Source organism: Alosa sapidissima, chromosome 3 (genome assembly GCF_018492685.1).
Source record: "Alosa sapidissima isolate fAloSap1 chromosome 3, fAloSap1.pri, whole genome shotgun sequence".
In the NCBI taxonomy this organism is placed as follows: Eukaryota; Metazoa; Chordata; class Actinopteri; order Clupeiformes; family Clupeidae; genus Alosa; species Alosa sapidissima.
Window position 1 is genome coordinate 15934608 of NC_055959.1, and position 7801 is coordinate 15942408.

The 7801-nt window shown below is 37.4% G+C and overlaps 1 long non-coding RNA gene across 1 annotated transcript; it reads left to right on the top strand.

The window, feature by feature from the left end:
• Window positions 1-420: 420 nt before the first annotated feature.
• Window positions 421-2034, top strand: LOC121705500. The gene is made up of 2 exons (XR_006030816.1): window positions 421-709; window positions 1512-2034. It is a non-coding gene; the product is annotated as an uncharacterized LOC121705500 (long non-coding RNA).
• Window positions 2035-7801: the final 5767 nt, after the last annotated feature.

Sequence of the window (7801 nt, forward strand, 5' to 3'; positions counted from 1 at the left end):
GCATACAGAGGGTGTCATAATGATCCTACACTTCCAATTTCGTGCAGTTTTGACTATGTTAGGTCACAGATACCTTCAATTACAACACCTCATTTTTACTTTTTTGTGTTTAACTAGGTGGCGCTATACATGAAATGAGTGGTTATGGAATGGGTTGACATGGCCCCTTGAGATCAACATACAAAAAAAAATGGGCCTCCTAAACCCTACGGTTTTCGAGATATTCACAGAAAACTGTGTCTGCCCTACCCTCCTTTCGGGGGTCCAGTCCAGCGGGGGGGCTACAGATCAAAACGAAAAACAATGGTTCCATGCTATCCATGTGGGGTTACATGCCCACCAAGTTTTGTGTACCCCGGTCTTTCAGTGTCCCGGGAATCATTGACGGAAATTTGGGCATGCGCGGCGGTCATAATTAGGGCTACTAATCTAGATGCAATTTCATGTATCTTCCTATGGAGGGCGCTCTATGTGTTAGAAGACTAGAGCGTCCTACTAGCAAACATTCTCTCTCTCTACCAGCGTCATATTTCCTGTGAACGTGCACCTGAAAGAGCTCCCGGATTTGAAGATAAATAATAACGAAATACTTTTGAAAAGTCAATACTTTACGTCTAGTTATATCCATAAGATATTAGTCTACCTCAAACTCAACTTTGAATAAGAAAGAAAAGTGATTCTGTCGAGTTTACAGCTAATTGGAACTCCGGTGAGTAAAGCATGTTTTGCTAGTTTCTTACTAGCCATCTAGGAAAGGATGTAATTCATAAAAAACAATCGGAGTATGAGTGAGACCGTGCTCAATGTTTGTATGAAACCTTGGTATGCCATATCATAATTAAATAGAATGTTTAATCTCTGACGAGAATCTTAATGTTCCTGCCACTTTGGTACAAGCCGTGTCATTGTGCTCAATGTTAAATCCTAGCTAACGCCCTAACTAGTTGGCGCAGCATGGTAGCCTAGTCAGCCAGTAACGTTTTGAACCATGCGAGATGCGTGGCGTTTAACTTGTTTACATTTTAGCATTCAGTTTTGTTGTAATAACGAATGCTAATGAGTTATAATACAGATGCATTAGAAATGTATAGCTTTTGAGTTTTACATGTATATTTTGAATAAGTTAGTTGTAATATTTAATTCATAGTCATGTTACAATGCAATATGTTAAAATAGTCCTTTAAAAGGTTAAAAAGGAAAATGTTTTAGTAAATGGAAGTGTAAAATAGATAAGCACACTGCTTAATGATGTTAAAAACATTATTGTTGTTTCATTTATGCAATTCGTTGAATTGTACTGAAAGTACATGCTTATAAGTAATGTAATTGCTTATATTTCATTTGTATAGTTTATTGTGATGTAAGTAATTAATCTCAATGTAATCTTAAGTGCATCCTTAGTTATTGGTTACACATTAGAAGATGTTCTAAAAGAAAGTAAGAAGTTAATGAGGTCTCATGTTGAAGAATAGAAATAGAACAGAATTCTTATTATTCTGCACTTTGTGTAGATGGGTTTTTTGAACGACCAGATCAGATTCGGATCCCAGATGGCGAGCCCAGCCCAGTGAGACTGAGAACGATCGTGGAAGCGGTGTTGCCAACCGTACGATTAGTCTCAGAGAAACCCAAGATTTGTTCATTCGTTCATCGAACACCAGATAAGAATTTCCACACTGTTGACTCAACACAGTAGTCATATCCGCACACATTCAAGGAACTGAACTTTGGGAATCGATATACACACACACACGTTCAAGGAACTGAACTTTGGGAATCACTACACTTTTCATACAGGAACTGATATACACTTTTCATACAGGAACTGATACACACTTTTCATACAGGAATTTAACTCTTTCTTGAATCAGTACATACAGGAATAAGGGGCTTGAATTCTATGTTTCGTTTGATTTTCATATTTTATTTGTTTGAAGAGCTCTTCCTTATCATTTCATTTATATTTTGCCCATTCAATGCTGTGTAACCACACTGCTGTTTTGGAGGCAATAAAACTGTCAATTGTTCAACTTATTAATTCCTCTTGTGAGTTAGTCCATTTAAGCATACCCCTCTCCCGAGCCTAGGTTGATGTTTAGTGCTTGAATTACTGGTCCAGGTCTATGAGCGCTACACATGCATTTGTTCTTAGTAATTTGCATCTAAAAAACAAAACAAAGCAGAAAGATTTAACATTTACTGTAAATCCAGTAAACATAAAGTATTGAATGGGGGGTTTGTGTTGAGAAAAGGGTGGGAAAGGGTGGAAGATTTCAAAAAATGTGTGTTAGCAATTGTGAAAAACTGTATACTGGAACAGACAGGCAGACAGACATATACTGTATATGAGAATGCAGTCTACAGCCTACAATGTACTCTGAATGCCTCACTGATATTGTCCATTGTTGATATGACCTTGCCGATATGTCCATTGTTGATATGACCTTGCCGATATGTCCATTGTTGATATGACCTTGCCGATATGTCCATTGTTGATATGACCTTTATTAAAGTCGTGACATGGAGAGAGCAAATGGCAGAAAAAGCAGAGTTGATGCATTGAATCGAATGTACAGAAAAGCATAATATATAATGTTAATCACCTCTAATAAATGAAGTTTGATTCCAAAATGCTATATCCTCCATTTTTAATGAATTTTCATAAATCATTTGTTTTGTTTTCCAAGTAATTTCAGTGGAAATGTAGTTGGATATTGTTATTACAGTGCATAAAAATGCACTGTTCTGTTATCTTCTTCCCACCAAATTTCTGCGTCTAATTCAGCTTCAACCATTTAACGTATAAACTTCGTTCAAACTTTGATTTTTCCCCATAGACTTTGCATTAGCACTATGACATCACAATGGGCTAATTAACTTGATTTGCACCTGTATCAACTTCCAGCTGCTCAACTAGGCTCCATCAAAAAGCCACTTAAACAGATTGCACCTGTATCAACTGCTTTCTGCTCAACTAGGCCAACTCTCTCTGTGTATCTCCATTCTACATAAGGATAAGGATATGAGGCACATCCATTAAACAATCTGCCTATCAACATCCATTCAACTTTCTATCTATCAACATCCATTACACTATCTACATTCAACTTTTAAACTATATACTCTGTCTCAGGCTTTAAGCATACAATCTGGTTCTCTTAAGATTCTGTTCAGCTATTTCCTCTGCCGAAAACTGTTTCAAAATAAATGTCCTATATTATAAAATATTTTAACTATTTAAACTACTCAACTATTTTACTGTTCAGCCATTTCAACTGTCAGTTGTTATCAACTATAACTCCTGCCAACTGTTTTCTCTGCCCACAACTGTTTCCAAATAAAAGTTTGTTTTGCGTTTTATGTTAATATACAGTATGTCTTGCATTTTCATGAACTGGTAATTTCCTCGAAATTACATTTTCTAGTTTGATTTATCTTTACTCAATCAGAATATGAATATGAATTGATGACACCTGAGGCCCGATGTGTTGGAGCGCTCGATTGAATGCTGCGCTAGACAGGCTACAGGTGTCATCAATTGAGGCAACTTGCCTTACACTGACGAAAGCCGCAAGGCCGAAATGTTTGTTACCCCTGCTGCTATGTGAAAATAAATTAGCAAAAAATAAACGATTTTTGAGTGCGACCAATTTTATGTCCATTGTTAATATGAACCTTTACTGTTCAGCAACCTGTTTACACACTGAACTAACTATAGACTATTCAATCAATCAATCAGATTTATTTATATAGCACATTTAAACATGACTTGCATCAACCAAAGTGCTTTACAGAGACCGGTGGGAAGCAAACATATAACATATAACAAATAAAATATTGGTTGTGTCACATCATTTGAAACAAGTGTGATCAATTTTGAGTACTTGGGTTTAACGTATGCCCATGACATGTGCTCTATTTGTGTTTACCTTTTGCCACTTTTGGTTACCATTATGCATCACAAGTGCATCAACATTTAAAATGTGTTTTATTGCATGAGAATGTGTTTATATTTTTTTTTTTTGGGGGGGGGGGGGATAATAATCTATGAGATCTGAAAATTGTGTTTTATATGTAAAGGGGGATCGATTCAAGAAATAATAATAATAATAATAATTCATTTTATAAATAAAATGAATTATTATTATTATTTAAAATAATTCATTCATTTTGTATAGCGCTTTTCAAAGACCCAAAGTCGCTTACAGAATGGGGGAAACAAAGAAACAAAGAAGGACAACAGTACTACATACATACATACAAACATACATACATGCATACAAATACATATAGATACATACAGACACAAGAGCATTAGTGAATTGAGGAATAAAAAGTAAATCATAATGGTGCAAACATCGAAGACAAGAGCAATAGTGGAATGAAGAATGAGTAATAATGGTACAGACATCCAAGACAAGGCAGGAGCAATAACAGTAAATGTGTTCAGACAACTGAGCATTTGGCTCAGAGAAAGGAGTTTATTCAGCCTAGAAATCTAGACGCGCCCCTAGCGGCAGCAAATTACATTTGCTGCCAGGGCTAGTCTAGCAACTCTCCGTTGGCTTGTGAGCTCCAGAAATCTAAACTTAATCAGGCCAATGAAATCGTGTATAGAGTCGTTAGGTGGGCTTAACATAATGATTGATGGCAGAGTTGCAACGGTTTGGCTTGAATTCCCTGCTACTTGAAAACAAATAAGATGGATGTTGCTGCTGGCGAACAGTGTGACACGAGTTAAGCTTTTATTAAGTTGGCAAACGTTTGAACTAGCCAACTAGCTCCGCTGGTGGGAAACGCATGGGACTCATAGCGCTGCCACTGTCCTATTGCGTGCAGACGGAATTTGAAAGACAACTGATTATCCCGCCCCTCGGGCTGAGCACTGCGAACGGTGAGTGCCCAGACCCTACATTTTAATGTGGGTCTGGCTCGTCAGGCTAGAGTTTAGTGTTTTAAAACTGTAACATGAGGGCTCAAGGGTAAGAGCGCCCCCTAGTGAGATAGATGATTGCACAACATAAACACAGGAGTGGCAGTGACATTGGTGGGATACTATTTAGAACTGGGCAAAGTGCTGCGTTTGCTGCTTCATTGTCTATCCAGAGAGTAGTATGTAAGATAAAATAATATGAACAGCACCCACCACTCACTGAGAAGTGTAAACAGGGTGGATCAGTGCACAAGGTGTCCACAATAAAAGCAAATAATATAGGGCCAGATCCATCTGAAAACAGGCAGGTATTTGCTCATTCATTTTTTTTTATGCGTTGATTGCTGCACATTCTTTCGTCCCTCCACCAGAATGAGGGCTTACTGGCAAAGACTGCAGTGAGGTCATCCAGGATTCCCTGGGTGGTCAAGGAAATCCCTTTCTCTTACAGTTTTTCTCAGTCGCTTTGGTGCTTTTCTCACATCACTATTAACATTTGCACAGCAGTTAGTGCAATTCTCAAAACAATTAGTGCAAACTGCAAAACCTAGTGGATGACCTGCAAAAGCACGTCACTTGCTCAAAATGGATAGTCCATTCCTCAAAAGCAGGTATTCATGTCAATGAAACTGTCAGTGTCATCAAAATGAGAAGTCTTGACACCATCGTTTATGAACAAGGTAGTCAAAAGGCTTTGTCATGTTTTCATTATGACAGTTCTCTCTGTTTTTTCCAATGCAAAAAAAGGTCAGAACCGGTGACACTACCTGAACATGCTCAAGACAACACTATACAGTACTTGTACAGCCATTTGAAAACTACAGTAAAGTTACACATTGCTGTAGTTAGGTGAGTAAGTGAGTACAAGACACTGAATACGTACATTTTTACTGTATGCTCTTTGCAATTCTACAGCATTGTGACAGAATTTGATAACTAGTTCAACAATTTTGTATGTAATGACTCAAGCAATGAAATGAAGACTATTAGTTTTATTGGGAACGACTATTCAGCATTCATAAGTATAGTTCATTTTGACTGACATGACATAAGCAAATGATAATGTTAAAAAACAGCAGAGAATTGTATGAAAGCAACTGATACATGTCCAAAAGTATTTGCAATTTGTTCAGAGGAAGGATGAATGTGATGTGCACAAATGACTAAATGTTGTGGAGGTTGAACTAATAGTTATGAGAATTTTAATTCTGATCTGAAAAAAGCACCAAAGCGACTGAGAAAAACTGTAAAGAGACAGCAGAAAATCTGGACCTGGACTTAAAAGGCTGTAATAGAACTTAGGCATAAAGGTGAAGTCAGCATAGGAAGTTGCGTTTATGTTTTATTGTATGTATTATTATTAGCAGGCGCTGTTGTCCAAAACATTGTACATTATATTTGTTAACCAAGGACCAAACGAAACACTGCAGAGAGGTAGCTCACCCGGCCTTCAATTTTGTTTGGGGGACAGGCTGCCCCTACTTTGTTTGTTTCCCGTTTTCAGAGCCTGGGCTGCCTAAAGAGACCGTTTTTTTACAGTGTACTCCTGGAATGGGCAGCTAGCGATCATGAGATGATGGCTGAATGTGTCAAAAAAAGTTGAAGGCTTGAAATTGCTCTCTCACTCTCTCTCTCTTTTCCATTGACAGATTATGAAATGAAGCGGCACCCCTGGACACTGAGGCCTCTTCCGTAGTTGCACTTTGCCTGTTTGCTTGAGTAAAGATTCAATATGGAGGATTTATGTCGGATGGATTGGCAGAAATGGAATATACAGTAGAAATATATTTATAATCATATTGTCCTTGATGTATAATTGTAGTCAAAAACTCCAGGCACACTCAGGTGTGAGGAAACACTGCAGGTTTATTCACAACGCCGGGGGCAAGTAACCAGCAACATCACGTTCCAGTAACACTAACCAATTTATAGGGCAAGGGCCTATCCTAAACATGTTAGTTACATCGTAGTAATATAAATCACATGGGTCCTTACTTGAACATACAATGGTCTTTTCCAAAACTCCTTATACATGCAGAAATACAACAATACATGTATACTTCTCGGACATACCATGTGATCCTACCGCCGAGTCATGTGGCTTGTCCAGGGAAGTAAGATAATAGGTCAATACAATACATTCTTCAGCATTTTCTTGTATGCTCCCTCACAGGATATTCCTAATAGTACTGCCTTAGGCAGAATACCCCTAACTCATGACAAAAGGGGTCGCATGACCTTTACTAGAATGTTGTGACATGGAGAGGGCAAATGACAGAAAAAGCAGAGTTGATGCATTGAATCGAATGTACAGAAAAGCATACACATACAAATATAATGTTAATCACCTTTATGTAATAAATGTAGATGAGTATTCACTTGTAATACATATACACGTATTAGTAATCATTTCTAATGCATAAGATTTTGTTAGTAATCCAACATTTCTACCACATAATCACCTGTGACTACGTACCACAAATCATAAAATTTTCACCACATCTCTTACTGTCCTCAGAAACCATCAACCACCAAAATTAGAAAGTACAATACATATGGACCTACAAGTAATTTGACTCTGTGTACGCCAGACATTCAAAGACCTAATTTATGGTGTGAAACATATATGTAGCATGTAGTCATATTTAGTGCTTGTTATGTGTTGAAAGTAAAATACAAATACTTTATATTTGGTAAAAAGGAGGAAATACTTAGGGTTGCCACTCTCCTTGACACAAAAGGGTTCAGAGCAAAGAATACTGTTAAAATATTGTATTAATTGTGTATTAATTGACAATGATCTAAATTTCAACAGCCACATGAAATCAAAACTAAATCAGCTTTTTACCACCTCAACAACATTGCCAA